The 12,444-nt window shown below is 39.4% G+C and overlaps 1 non-coding gene across 1 annotated transcript; it reads right to left on the bottom strand.

Moving 5' to 3' along the window:
- Nucleotides 1–5,364: 5,364 nt before the first annotated feature.
- On the bottom strand, nt 5,365–5,574 carry LOC137774332 (small nucleolar RNA U3). Its single transcript, XR_011075856.1, has one exon. It is a non-coding gene; the product is annotated as a small nucleolar RNA U3 (small nucleolar RNA).
- Between the last annotated feature and the right edge of the window lie 6,870 nt (nt 5,575–12,444).

Genomic DNA, 12,444 nt, shown 5'->3' with positions numbered 1-12,444 from the left:
TAATTTTAGATGAAGTCTGGCATCCACCAGACATAGGCTATACCTCGTAAAGCAAAATCTTCACTTTCTTCTTTCTAGAACAATCTGTTCCATGATGCTCGTTCCCAGAATCCTTAGGTTTCAGGCATCTGTCTGGATTTTGATTTCTTACATTATAAATAAAAAACATACACAGAGAGGTTGTACTTCATTTGAGGGCTATGTCCCTGGAGTCCTTGCATAATTCAAAATTCACCTATTTCAAGGCAAATACCAACAAAAGATAGGAGGGAGCTTTGTTTACCAGATAAAATGAGTGTCCCCATGTAGCCCTAGTATAAACTCAGTTTACAGTTCGCTTGCCTCCTTCAGCTCTGAGATTAAATTGTGTGATTGTCAACAAACTTTATTTTGGGGGAGGGTTAGTGTTGCATTATTTTAAATTTTGCACATACAGAGAATCTCAACATATTTTATGTCACATTATACTGAATTCACATAATTCGAATCTGCACTCAGTGTGGTGGCTCTGTAATTTGGTACGCTACTCTATCATGACTACACCTTCTGTAACGCTCCAAATTTCGGGAGCACATTTGGTTTAAATCAGTAACACATCCACTGTCGAATATATCCTATTTTGCGAATGCATAAGGAGGAGCCAACTAGAATACTGTAGTGTACATTTCTTCTTGACCCATCTGTGGAAATTTCTGATTTTAAGAAACCTAGGCACTTGTGTCTGATGACTGTGTCTTGCTTTCCCATGGGCCAGCTTCAGGGAATTGCATGAAGAGTTTTATTTTCATGCTAGGCCAATTTCTCAGTTGTGAAATGAGTTTCTCTGGTTTTGGTGAGGGGTGGGTGACCCAAGTCAAGAGAGTAAACCTCACCCCATCAAGAGATTGGTTTGCTTGTTAATTTCATGGAAGGCTTTGTACTGAGGTAAGCAAAAGGCCGATGGGGAAACCTTGCAACCACCTGTAAGAATTTGGGCCACTCACAGCAAACCTTTGAATTCCTCATGCTCACATTTGCCCTTTAACAGATGCAGCAACTGAGGCCTCAGAAAGTCCACTCACCTTCCCAAAGTCACGTAGTGGTGAAGAGGTGAGGCCTGGCCAACTGTAGAGCTGAGTTCTCATCCATAAACAACCCACTTCTCCCTTCAAAGAGAAGCCTTTAAACTGTTTTGTAAAGGAGCCCCTGAAACCTCGCCTCTTGTTTTCTCTGATTCTCGTTCCCTACCCATAGCTTCTTTTTTTAAAGTTGTCTATTTATTTATTTATTTTTGGCCGCACTGTGTGACTTACGGGATCTTAGCTCCCCAACCAGGGACTGAACCCGGGTCTTCGGCAGTGAAAGCACGGAGTCCTAACCACTGGACCACCAGGGAATTCCCTCCTACCCATATCTTTTAATGTTGCTTTCAACAGTTTTCGGGGCTATACCTACGAAATTCATTTTTTAAAAAATTAATGAGTAGGTATTTTGTCAAACAAACAAACCCATAGGCCTTTGAATGAGGTATAGGAAAGTGATACATTTCAAAAAGGTGGCTAAGCACAATAAACTAAAATTTTTAAAAAAGAACGATAGGAAAATTCTTGGATGAACTTACAGCTTTCAAGTGGAACACTTTCTAGTATGGAATTACATGAGCATGGCATAGATGAATCATGTAGTCATTTTCTAATTTCCCTGCCTGTATCTTTGGTTGCAGTTGGAATGTCTCCTCCAAGTTTGTTCACCTCTATTCTTTTTTTGTGTGTGTATAGGTTTCAGTGTGACTTTGCCTAACGTGGCACTGGGGGTGCTTAATAAATGAAGCTACTGCTTCTTATTCTTGATTATTCATGATATTGCAGACCTGGGTCTTATCAATTCTTAAAATAAAAATCATCTCTTGCAACGGTCTGGAGCCTCATAGACTGCAAAGTACATTCTGCCTATCTGATTCCACTCAACCCTCACAGTTGTCTTCTGGCTTAGACAGATGGATAAGTAGCTTGAACTGCAAGCTACTTTGCAGCTTGCTAGGGCAGGAGAGCTGGAATCCATCCCACGTCACTTGATTTTCTGCTCTTTGTTCTTTCCCTTTGGCCGCACAGCTTCTCCCTACGGTCACTCATCAGGCACCATCCACTTCTCCCTGCTTGGGGTCTGTACTGAGGGCCTTGCACATCCACATAAGGATGTGATCTGTAGTAGCCTTTCAGCAACTACCATCACAGGCAATGCCTGCTCTTCCCCTAACAGTGTAATTATTCGTGCCTCAGTTATCTTCTCCAACCCAAGCCTAGTGTCCAAATGGTGACTCATTTAAATCTAGGCCTCAGGCACAGTCAGTAGGATGGGCACTATCTTGCCATAGTGCCTCCACCTCTTTCAACTTGTTAACTCACTGCTCTAGCAGAGCGGCCTTGTACCACCTCCTTCCCAGAACCAACTGCCAGCAACACACGCAGGCTCTGCCGTAATTAAGTATTGATTTCACGTAATGTGTTTGTATGGAGGAAGCTCATCTAATTTGGGGGCTGCTGTTATCTGTCAGTAGAACAAAATGTGTGATTATCAGTGGGTATCCTATGGCTATCTATGACGAACTGTAGCCTCTAATCCATCTAACTGTAGTGACATTATGGTACGCCATGCAAGAGTGGATTGTTTTTCTTAACGTGACGTCTGCTGCTGTTGGCCTGCTTTTGTGCCCAGAAATAGCTGCACAGATTCTTCATTGCAGCTCCTTCTTAGTTCCAATTTGGTCCTGCTGGAAAGGAGACCAGCAAAGTCCATTTACTATAATGTAACGTAGCTGTGACTTCAAATAAATGGAGCACCAGGTATTATTTGTTTTCTGCTTTCTCTGTAGCAGTCATACCTCCTGGCATTTTTTTGGTAACCTTGCTATTCTCTGGAGAACAAGACAAGAAATTTTGGTTGGAAACAAACTTCACATCATTAACCTCTTCAGGAGATGCTGTTGGGTTCTTGAGTCCCCCATCACCTTTACGTGGCATTCACAGACCCCGGGCTGAGTTGAGATTGCTCTGTTTTGTAAGTTTGATGAGGCAGGTATATTGCAGGGAGAACCCCTTATGCTCACTGCAGGAATGAGAGCCTGAAGAGCTAGGATCTAAGTCTCTCTTCATTGTGTGATTTCTCTTTCCATTTGACAGCTTCATCTCCACCGAGCCACTGGCTGTCTTGATTAGGAGCTCTTTCCCAACAGTGGAACAGAAGTTTCTAAATAAAGATATAAGCTGCTTGTGTAGGTGTCTTTGCCTGTTTGGAGTTTTCCATCATGAGGTGGGAGATTGGATGGAATAGCCTACGTAGGTAGTGACTTTGTTTTCCATCCTTGCTCAAAATATTGGCCTGGAGTATCAGGAGACGAGCCAATTAAAAATTGTTGTTTCTAGTGCTAGTCTTCTCTCCTTTAGCAGCAGTTTTATCTCCTGCCTTCTGCTACGTAAAGTTACTTCCATTAGGTGTTTCTTTCTTGCTGCCGTATAAAGTGATTATAAATAACATTGTAGACAGACTGGTGTTAGAGGGAAACGTTTCCAATCCTGTGCACCATTGTGGGTTATGTCTTTGAAGCTCACACTGAGCTCCTCAAGCTTCATTTTAAGTGTCACATTATCACAGCCCAGTCGCCTGGGCAAGTTAAGAGTACTGAGCTAGGGAAGGCACATAAATGCCAATCACACTGTAGAGGTGTCAACTGCATCTTAAATATGTCACTCAGAAATCTGGTGAATGAGCCAGAAACAAAAGTATAAAATATGATAACTTTCTTTGAATGTCCTCCTCTCATACATTTCAGCATTTAGGGATCATATTGGCAATAATATTGCACAAATCATGAATGCTACTTTTGGTAGTTTTAGGTAGGGAATGGAGGAGAAGATTTGGGCTTTGGGGTCAGAGGAATCTGGGTTCTGATTTCACAGCTTTTTGATACTGAACAAATATGCCCTCAGAGCTTCCATCTTTTCATCTAAATAAGGTGAACATGACAAGGATCTTGCAGGTCATGGAGACTGAGTAGGCAGTACCACAAAATCAGCTAGCTCAGTGCCTGACACGTAGTAGGCTGAGGCATCCTGCCATCCATCACACTACCTAGTCCACTGGGCACATGTCATTCGCAGTTAATTATAGCTCTGACCATATAGACCTTTTTCCAAAGTTCAGTTGTGTTTTTTTCATACAACCATTTGAACTGTCTACAGAGCGTTTCTAAGACAATACTAGACCATACCTGGAGTATTAGAAAATGTCCTGAGTGATAGTTCGAAAGGGCCCATCCAGAGGTGAGTGATGAGGTTGGTGAGAATGCTTAAGAATCATCTGGGCACATGCTAAATGTGGGCAGATTCTAGGGCCCCACTCCTTAGAATCTGATTCACTAGGTTTGAATGAGGGGTCCCTGCAATTTGCTTGGTTAATGTGCTCCTCAGATGATGATAATGTTTGGACCACACTTAAAGGAATACTTCTGCAAACATGTCAACAGAAGAACCAGTGAACATCTGAGATTGTCAGCTGGGAAAGGACCACTCAAGGGGGATGAGACAGCAGTCTTCCAGTTGCCAAATATGTGTTATGGACATGATGTGATTTGTTCTGGAGCCCCAAGGGTCACAACAGAACCTCATGGGTAGAAATTCCAGGGAAGAAAATTTCAGCTTAATATAGCTATTTTCTAAAGATTAAAGCTATCTAAGGGTGGAATATATAGCCTCCGGGAGAATGAGCCCTCTAGCTCTGGAGGAATTCAAGTTTGTCTATCTGCATTGTCTCTGGGAATTTTACATAGAAGAAATTAGCTCATGCTCTTATTCTCAATAGTACTTAATTACTTGTAATTGTTTACCTATGGGTCTAGTGCACTGAACTCTCACAAGTGTTTATTAACCATCTACCTGGTGCCTGATTCTGTGAAGATGAAGCACAAAAGTGCTGCATGAATCCAGGTGAAGGCGTGATCTTAGCAGATGCTATTGTCAGGAAAGGAGAAGGAGCTGGGCTTCCATTTCTGTATGGGAGAAGGTAATAGGCATACTGGCAATGAGAAGGCGGTGGTGAGGGTGAGATTACTCATTGGGAAAAGCGGGGAGGGGTAGTTTTGCTTTGAGAAGAAAGGTTCTTTCACACCAGCATTTAACACATTAATTAAGTAAAGCTTTCATTTCCTTCCAAATGGGTATCCATTTTTCTACCTTTCTCTTCAGAACTATGACGTTCCAGTTGTCTCCTGGAGATAAACAGAGTTGTTAAACACTTATTTTTCTTGGCTCCACGTGTGTCTTTCCTTCTCCCTTTAAATTTGTGGTCACCATTAATGTATATAAGATGTACTCCCCCTTTTTTTCAGAAACTGTTCAGACAATGTCCTCTTCCTCATACTCTCCCAAGAGGAGAAAAGAACGATCCTTAATGACAAATGGCCGGTGCAGTGAAGTAACTCCAAGAGCTGGCTTCACACTCAGGAGAGAACCCTACCCCTCCTCCTTGTGGAATATGTCCCCCTTTTGATTTTCTACAAACTTGTATGAGGAACTGTTGGTTTTTTAAAAGTATATTTATTTATTTTCCTTATTTTTTGGGGCTGCGTCGGGTCTTAGTTGCGGCACACACGATCTTTGTCGAGGCATGCGGGATCTTTTCGTTATGGCGCGCGGTCTGCTCGGGTTTCTCTCTAGTTGTGGCGTGCAGGCTCCAGGGCGCGTGGGCTCTGTAGTTTGCAGCACGCGGGGTCTCTCGTTGAGACCCGCGAGCTCAGTAGTTGTGGCGCATGGGCTTAGTTGCTCCGCGGCATGTGGGATCTTAGTTCCCCAACCAGGGATTGCACCCATGTCCCCTGCATTGGAAGGCAGATTCTTTACCACTGGACCACCAGGGAAGTCCCAGGAATTGTTGTTTGAATCAAGCAGGAGACACTGAATAGTTTCTCTCTTTCTAGGATTTCAAAATAATAGCACCATATTCTGGAGTCTAGACTCCGTTTCTGTTTTAAAGCTAGGAGCCAATTACTGACACCAAGATGGCATTAGATGTTTTGAGAGTTGGGTCATCTAGGTGACAGTTTGTTAAAAGTGTATGTACATGGGCCAATTATTAGACCTACCGAGTTTTATGATTAGCTGCCCTTAGAAACCTTTTTAAACCACATGTGCAGGTTCATGTGAAGTGGTTACTCAATTTGATTGTTCTTTGTTGTACCTCCTCTCCCTCCTTCCTTGATAGCTGCTATTTATTTGGTATTTTAAAATATTTCCTCTTGTTGACATATAGATCCATCTACCAAAAAGTCATAACAATACCTTGATCTATAAATGTTCAGAGTTTCTTAAAATCCTAATACAGAATGAGACTGTCTAAAAGTTCTAGTTTGGGAAGTTGCCATCAGCAGCAGATTTTGCTGACTAGCACTCTATGTGTTTAATAATAAGGTTTTCTTTTTCTATAAACTATTTCTTGTGGAACTGTTCTCTCCGATGCTGAGGTTACAGAAAAATATCATTTTTCTGTCACTGTTGGTGTTCTTCAGGCCCTCACTTTAAAATGGATGTGCTTTTAGAAACCTAGGTGGTTATCTACCTCAGAAAAACACCTTATCCTGGGCCCCATCGGGTGATTTGGACAAAGCAATGCAATTTAGATGGGGGAAATGGTATGTATTACATTTTATAAGAGCCAGCTTCCAGTAATAACCATCTGACCCTTGTGATCCTATGTTTTCAATTTTCCTGTTAAAGAATGCAACAAGCAAAGTTGCCAAAGCATATTTTTCTGTCAAGTGTTCACTGATTTGTGAGTTGCTGGGCAGATTTTCCATTTTCAGTGTTAGAAGACAGGAACATCAAACACTTAACTTTTCTCTTAAAGTAACTTCTCATGCAACTGTCTCATGGCATATACTAAACTCTGGGTTTGTATTTGAAAAGAAAGCCCCTATGTATGAGTGCAGAGAAATAGTGGCATGATTTTAACCTTGATTCTAGGCTTTTGTTTTGCTTTGGTCTTTTTGATTTGGATATGAGCTCAGTATCTGCTAATTAAAAGAATAAAAATAGCAGCCTATTGCTAATACCAAAATAAATTTATTGAGTGCCTACCTTGTATATATTCCTTTGCTAGGCTTTATTCTGGGACATCTTATACAACATATCTTATTTAAAAGACTGATTAATGAAGTAGCAGTTTGGAAATCCCTGGTGGGAAGTAGCTGTGGTATTCAGTATAGCTTCCCCAACTGCCATGCATGGCATCAACCTGAGGATGTCTGTGTACTAAGATGAGTAATACAAAAATCATTTCTAGGAAATGCCCTGTATCTTTGTACAATTTCCTGGCCTCCAGGGAAAGAAGTCCAGATAACTTGAATGTTACTTGGCTTGGTAAAAACGTTGAAGTGAATCATGATCACTATTCCTGCCTTCTCTTCCTTTTCTTTTCTCTAAATCAAAAAGCAGTTTAACATTAGCATAGTTGTATTAGTTGTCTGTTGTTGCCTAACAAGTTACCCCCAAACTTAGCAGCTTAAAACAACCAACATTTATTATCTCCCAGTTTCTGAGGGCCAGGGATTCAGGAGTGGCATGGCTTGGTAGTTCTGGCTCAGGGTCTCTCATGAAGTTGTGGTTAGGAGGGCAGTAGGGCTGCAGTGATCTGAAGGCCAACAACTGGAAAAACTGAAAGACTTTGAAAGATCTGAAAGACTAGGACTAGAAGATGCACTTCCAAGAAGGCTCACTTACTTGGCTCTTGGCAGGAGACCTCAGTTCCTTTCTATGTGAGCCTTTCTACAATGTCCTTGGGGTGAGGCAGCTGGCTCTCCCCAAAATGAGTGATCTGAGAGTGAGCATGAGAGAGAGAGAGAGAGAGAGAACAAACAGGAAACCACAGTGGTTTTTTTTTTTTTAACATTTTATTTTATGTTGGAGTATTGGAATATAGTTGATGAACAATGTTGTGTTAGTTTCAGGTGTACAGCAAAGTGATTCAGTTATACATATACATGTATCTATTCTTTTTCAAATTCTTTTCCCATTTAGGTTGTTACATAATATTGAGCAGAGTTCCCTGTGCTATACAGTAGGTCCTTGTTGGATATGTCATTGTAGTTTGGATTTGCATTTCTCTAATAATCAGTGATGTTGAACATCTTTTCATGTGCCTCTTGGCCATCTTTATGTCTTCTTTGGGAAAATGTGTATTTAGGTCTTCTGCCCATTTTTGGATTGGGTTGTTTGTTTTTATGATATTAAGGCACATGAGCTGTTTGTAAATTTTGGAAACCAATCCCTTGTTGGTTGCACTGTTTGCAAATATTTTCTCCCATTCTGTGGGTTGTCTTTTTGTTCTGTTTATGGTTTCCTTTGCTGTGCAAAAGCTTTTGAGTTTAATTGGGTCCCATTTCTTATTTTTGTTTTTTTTTCCATTATTCTGGGAGACAGATCGAAAAAGATATGGCTACGATTCATGTCAGAGTGTTCTGCCTATGTTTTCCTCTAAGAGTTTTATAGTGTCCAGTCTTACATTTAGGTCTTTAATCAATTTTGAGTTTATTTTTGAGTATGGTGTTAAAGAGTGTTCTAATTTCATTTTTTTTTACATGTAGCTGTCCAGTTTTCCCAGCACCATTTATTGAAGAGACTGTCTTTCCCCCATTGTATAGTTTTGCCTCCTTTGTCATGGATTAATTGACCATAGGTGCGTGGGTTTATTTCTGAGCTTTCTATCCTGTTCCATTGATCTATAGTTCTGTTTTTGTGCCAGTACCATACTGTTTTGATGACTATACCTTTGTAGTATAGTCTGAAGTCAGGGAGTCTGAAGTCAGGGAGCCTGATTCCTCCAGCTCCGTTTTTCTTTCTCAGGATTGCTTTGGCTATTCAGGGTCTTTTGTGTCTCCATACAAATTTTAAGATTTTTTGTTCTAGTTCTGTGAAAAATGCCATTGGTAATTTGATAGGGATTGCATTGAATCTGTAGATCGCCTTGGGTAGTATAGTCATTTTGACAATATTGATTCTTCAAATCCAAGAACATGGTATTTCTTTCCATCTGTTTGTGTCATCTTTGATTTCTTTCATCAGCATCGTATAGTTTTTGAAGTACAGTTGCATTTTTATACACTAACAACAAAAGATCAGAAAGAAAAATTAAAGAAACAGTCCCATTTACCATCGCATCAAAAAGAATAAAATACCTAGGAATAAACCCACAGTGACTTTTATGAATTAGTCTCCAAAGTCACTCAACTATCACTTTCTCTTTATTCTATCTGTTAGAAGTGAGTCACTAATTCCATCGCACATTCAAGGGGAGGAGAATTAGACTCCAACTCTTAAAGGGAAGAGTGTCAAAGAATTTGGGAAAATGCATTCAAACTACCACAGTTGTACTTGTCATTTAAAGTTTACAAAGAGTTTCCAAACATTGTTCCTTCAAAAGAGTTCACAATGGCAGTAGTGCCTTTCTCGCCTATCACTAAGGTGCCGGGCCTCTTGCTCTAGAATAGCTGTCATATATTATCAGGCTTTTGCATAACTCTCTGCTTCTAACTACTATCCTATGGCATTCTGGCCAGAATTTGTATTAGCCAGTGGAGAAATGATAATGTGCTGAGACATTTTGCTGTGCTCAAACAGAGCACTTCCCTGTGGTTTTAAGATTTTCCATCATCCTATTTTCCTTATCATGAGGATAGTATCACTGAAGAGCCAGTATGAGTGGACTGACTGATTCATTTCATGAGCACTGAGGAGAGAGAGGAGCATCTCTCTAAATTTGTGGTTCTCCTTGGTAAGACAAATTTAAATAAATCACATGTTCATAAAGAAAGTTTAGAAAAGACCATCACAGTATACTGGAGTAGATTTTATATCTATTAATAGTAATAAAGCCACTTTTATATTCACCTCTTGAGAAACATTAAGTGTTCTAAGATACTAACTTAGGGACCTGTTAATGAGAAAGGTGCTGGTTTGGTAAGGTTTTTTTGTTGTTGTTGTTGTTCTTTTTAATCTTTTATATTAACATAAAGTAAAATAACCAGTTTTGGTATGCATATCTATGAATTATAACACATGTATAAATTCTTATAACCACTACCACAATCAAAATGCCATACAATTCCATCACCCCCCAAAATCTCCCTCTTGCTATCCCTTCATAGTCATATCTAACTCCACCCATAAATTATTTCAATCTCTGACCTTTTCTCCATCACCATAGTTTTGTCTGAAAGTGCCACGTAAATGGATTCATATAGTATCTGATCTTTGAGACTAAGTTCTTTCATTCCACACAGTGCTTTTGCAATTCATCCAAGGTGCTGTCTCAATAGTTTATTCCTTCTATTGTTAAGTGGTATTCCATTGTATGGATGTACCAGTTAGTTTATACATTCATCTGCTGAAGGACATTTGAGTTATTTCTGGCTTTTGGCAATTATGAATATGCATTTATGTACAAGTGTTTTAGTGGACATAAATTTTCATTTCCTTAGGGTAAATACGTAGGAGTGGGATTAGTGCATGATGTGATAATTGAATATGTAATTTTATAAAAACTATCAAACTGTTTTCAAGAGTAGTTGTACCATTTTGCATTCCCACCAGCAATGTATGAGAATTCCAGCTGCTTCACATGATCACCATCACTTGGAATTATCTGAATTTTTATTTTAGTCATTCTTTTAACTGTATAGTGGTATCTCATTAAGTTTTTTTAAATTTGCATTTCCCTAATGGCTAATGATAGTGAACATCTTTTCAATAGAAGATGTTTGTCCTCTGTATATCCTCTTGATGAAATGTCTGTTCAAGTCTTGTTTATTTTTAAATGGGTTATTTTCTTATTGTTGAGTTTTGTGAGTTCTTTTTGTATTGTGTTCTTGTTATATCTAAGAGTCCTTCACCTAAATCCAGGTCAAGAATATTTTTCCTGTGCTTTCTTTTAAAAGTTGTATATTTTACATTTAGAACTATGATACATTTTAGTTAAATTTTGCATAATATGTGAGGTTTAGATTGGAGATTATCCTTATCTATCTATCTATCTATCTGTCTATCTATCTGTCTTATGTATAATAAGTTGTCCCAACACCATTTGTTGAAAAGACTATGCTTTCTCCATTGAACTGCATGGGCACCTTTGCCAAAAATCAACTGGCCATATTTATGTTGGTCTATTTTTGGACTCTCTATTCTGTTGAGATTTTTTTCTGGTTCTTCATATGCTGAGTAATATTGTATCACATCCTGGGCATTTTGAATCTAATGTTATGAGACCATGGGTCTCGTTTAAACCCTATAAAGAATACTGATAGGTTTTATTCTAGCAGGCTTTTAAACTGGTTAGGTTCAGGTCACTCATTTCAACCAGCCTTCTAGAGATTGTGGTTTCAATGGTGAGTCCATTTTTGAAGACTTTGTAATGATCTGGATGGCACCACCCAGCAGACCATTCAATACCTAGGTGGTTGACTGTCATATATTGTCTAGGGTCAGATCTATGCATGAGCTGCTTGGGCAAGTCCGGAATTCAAAAACAGCTTCATGGGTTTATTCTCCCAAGCTCCTTTTCCATACATGTTCTCCCAGTATTTTATTGTTGCATAAAACTTCCTCTCATCTGTGGTCAATCAGTGGTACAGATCATATAGGAAAGGCAAGATAAACATCTGAATCTTTCCCTTTATTTGCTAGTTTTCAAAATAATGGATTAGTCTACCAGTATTCTCCAATGATGACCTATTAGAGTTTTTCTTTCTTTTTAAAGAATCATTTTGATCTCATGAATTTAAACACGTTTGATCTGTTTAGATCCATTGCAATTATTAACCTTATTGATGAGTAAAAATTTAGTAGAGAACTTTTTTTAATCATTTGACTGTCTTGATAAACCATGCATTTGGCCAAGTCACTTGTCTGAATTATAGTGGGAACAGATGATCATAAATCAGTAAGACTCCCAGAAGACTGATCTTTTCCTTAAGGACCCATTACCATTACTGGCCAGCAAGTATTCAGGAATGAAGTACAATGTCATCCATCCATTCATTTTTAATTATTTGCTCACTCATTGAACCAACAAACATTTATTGAATGCATACCATGTGCCAGCCTCTGTGTTAGGCACAGGGATCTCAATAGCAAGTAGAAATAAGCATGTTCCCTGCCCTCAGGGGGATTACATTCTAGTCAGGGAAATAGAGACATTGGTGAAATAATTGCACAAACACACGTTAAATTGTAATGTGTCAGGAACTAAAAAAGATAACTTTGAGGAGGAGGTATGAAAGTGAGCAGTAGAGTCGGTCTCTTCTGGAAGGTCAGTGAATGTCTCCCTTAGAGAAGATAACTTGTCTGACATCTGAGGGAGGGGAAGAGACTGACCAAGCAAAAGGAGGAGGGGGTGACAGTAAATGTAATCTTGAATACTTAT

The sequence above is a fragment of the Eschrichtius robustus genome, chromosome 12 (assembly GCF_028021215.1).
Source record: "Eschrichtius robustus isolate mEscRob2 chromosome 12, mEscRob2.pri, whole genome shotgun sequence".
In the NCBI taxonomy this organism is placed as follows: Eukaryota; Metazoa; Chordata; class Mammalia; order Artiodactyla; family Eschrichtiidae; genus Eschrichtius; species Eschrichtius robustus.
This window is presented reverse-complemented; position numbering and strand designations above follow the sequence as displayed.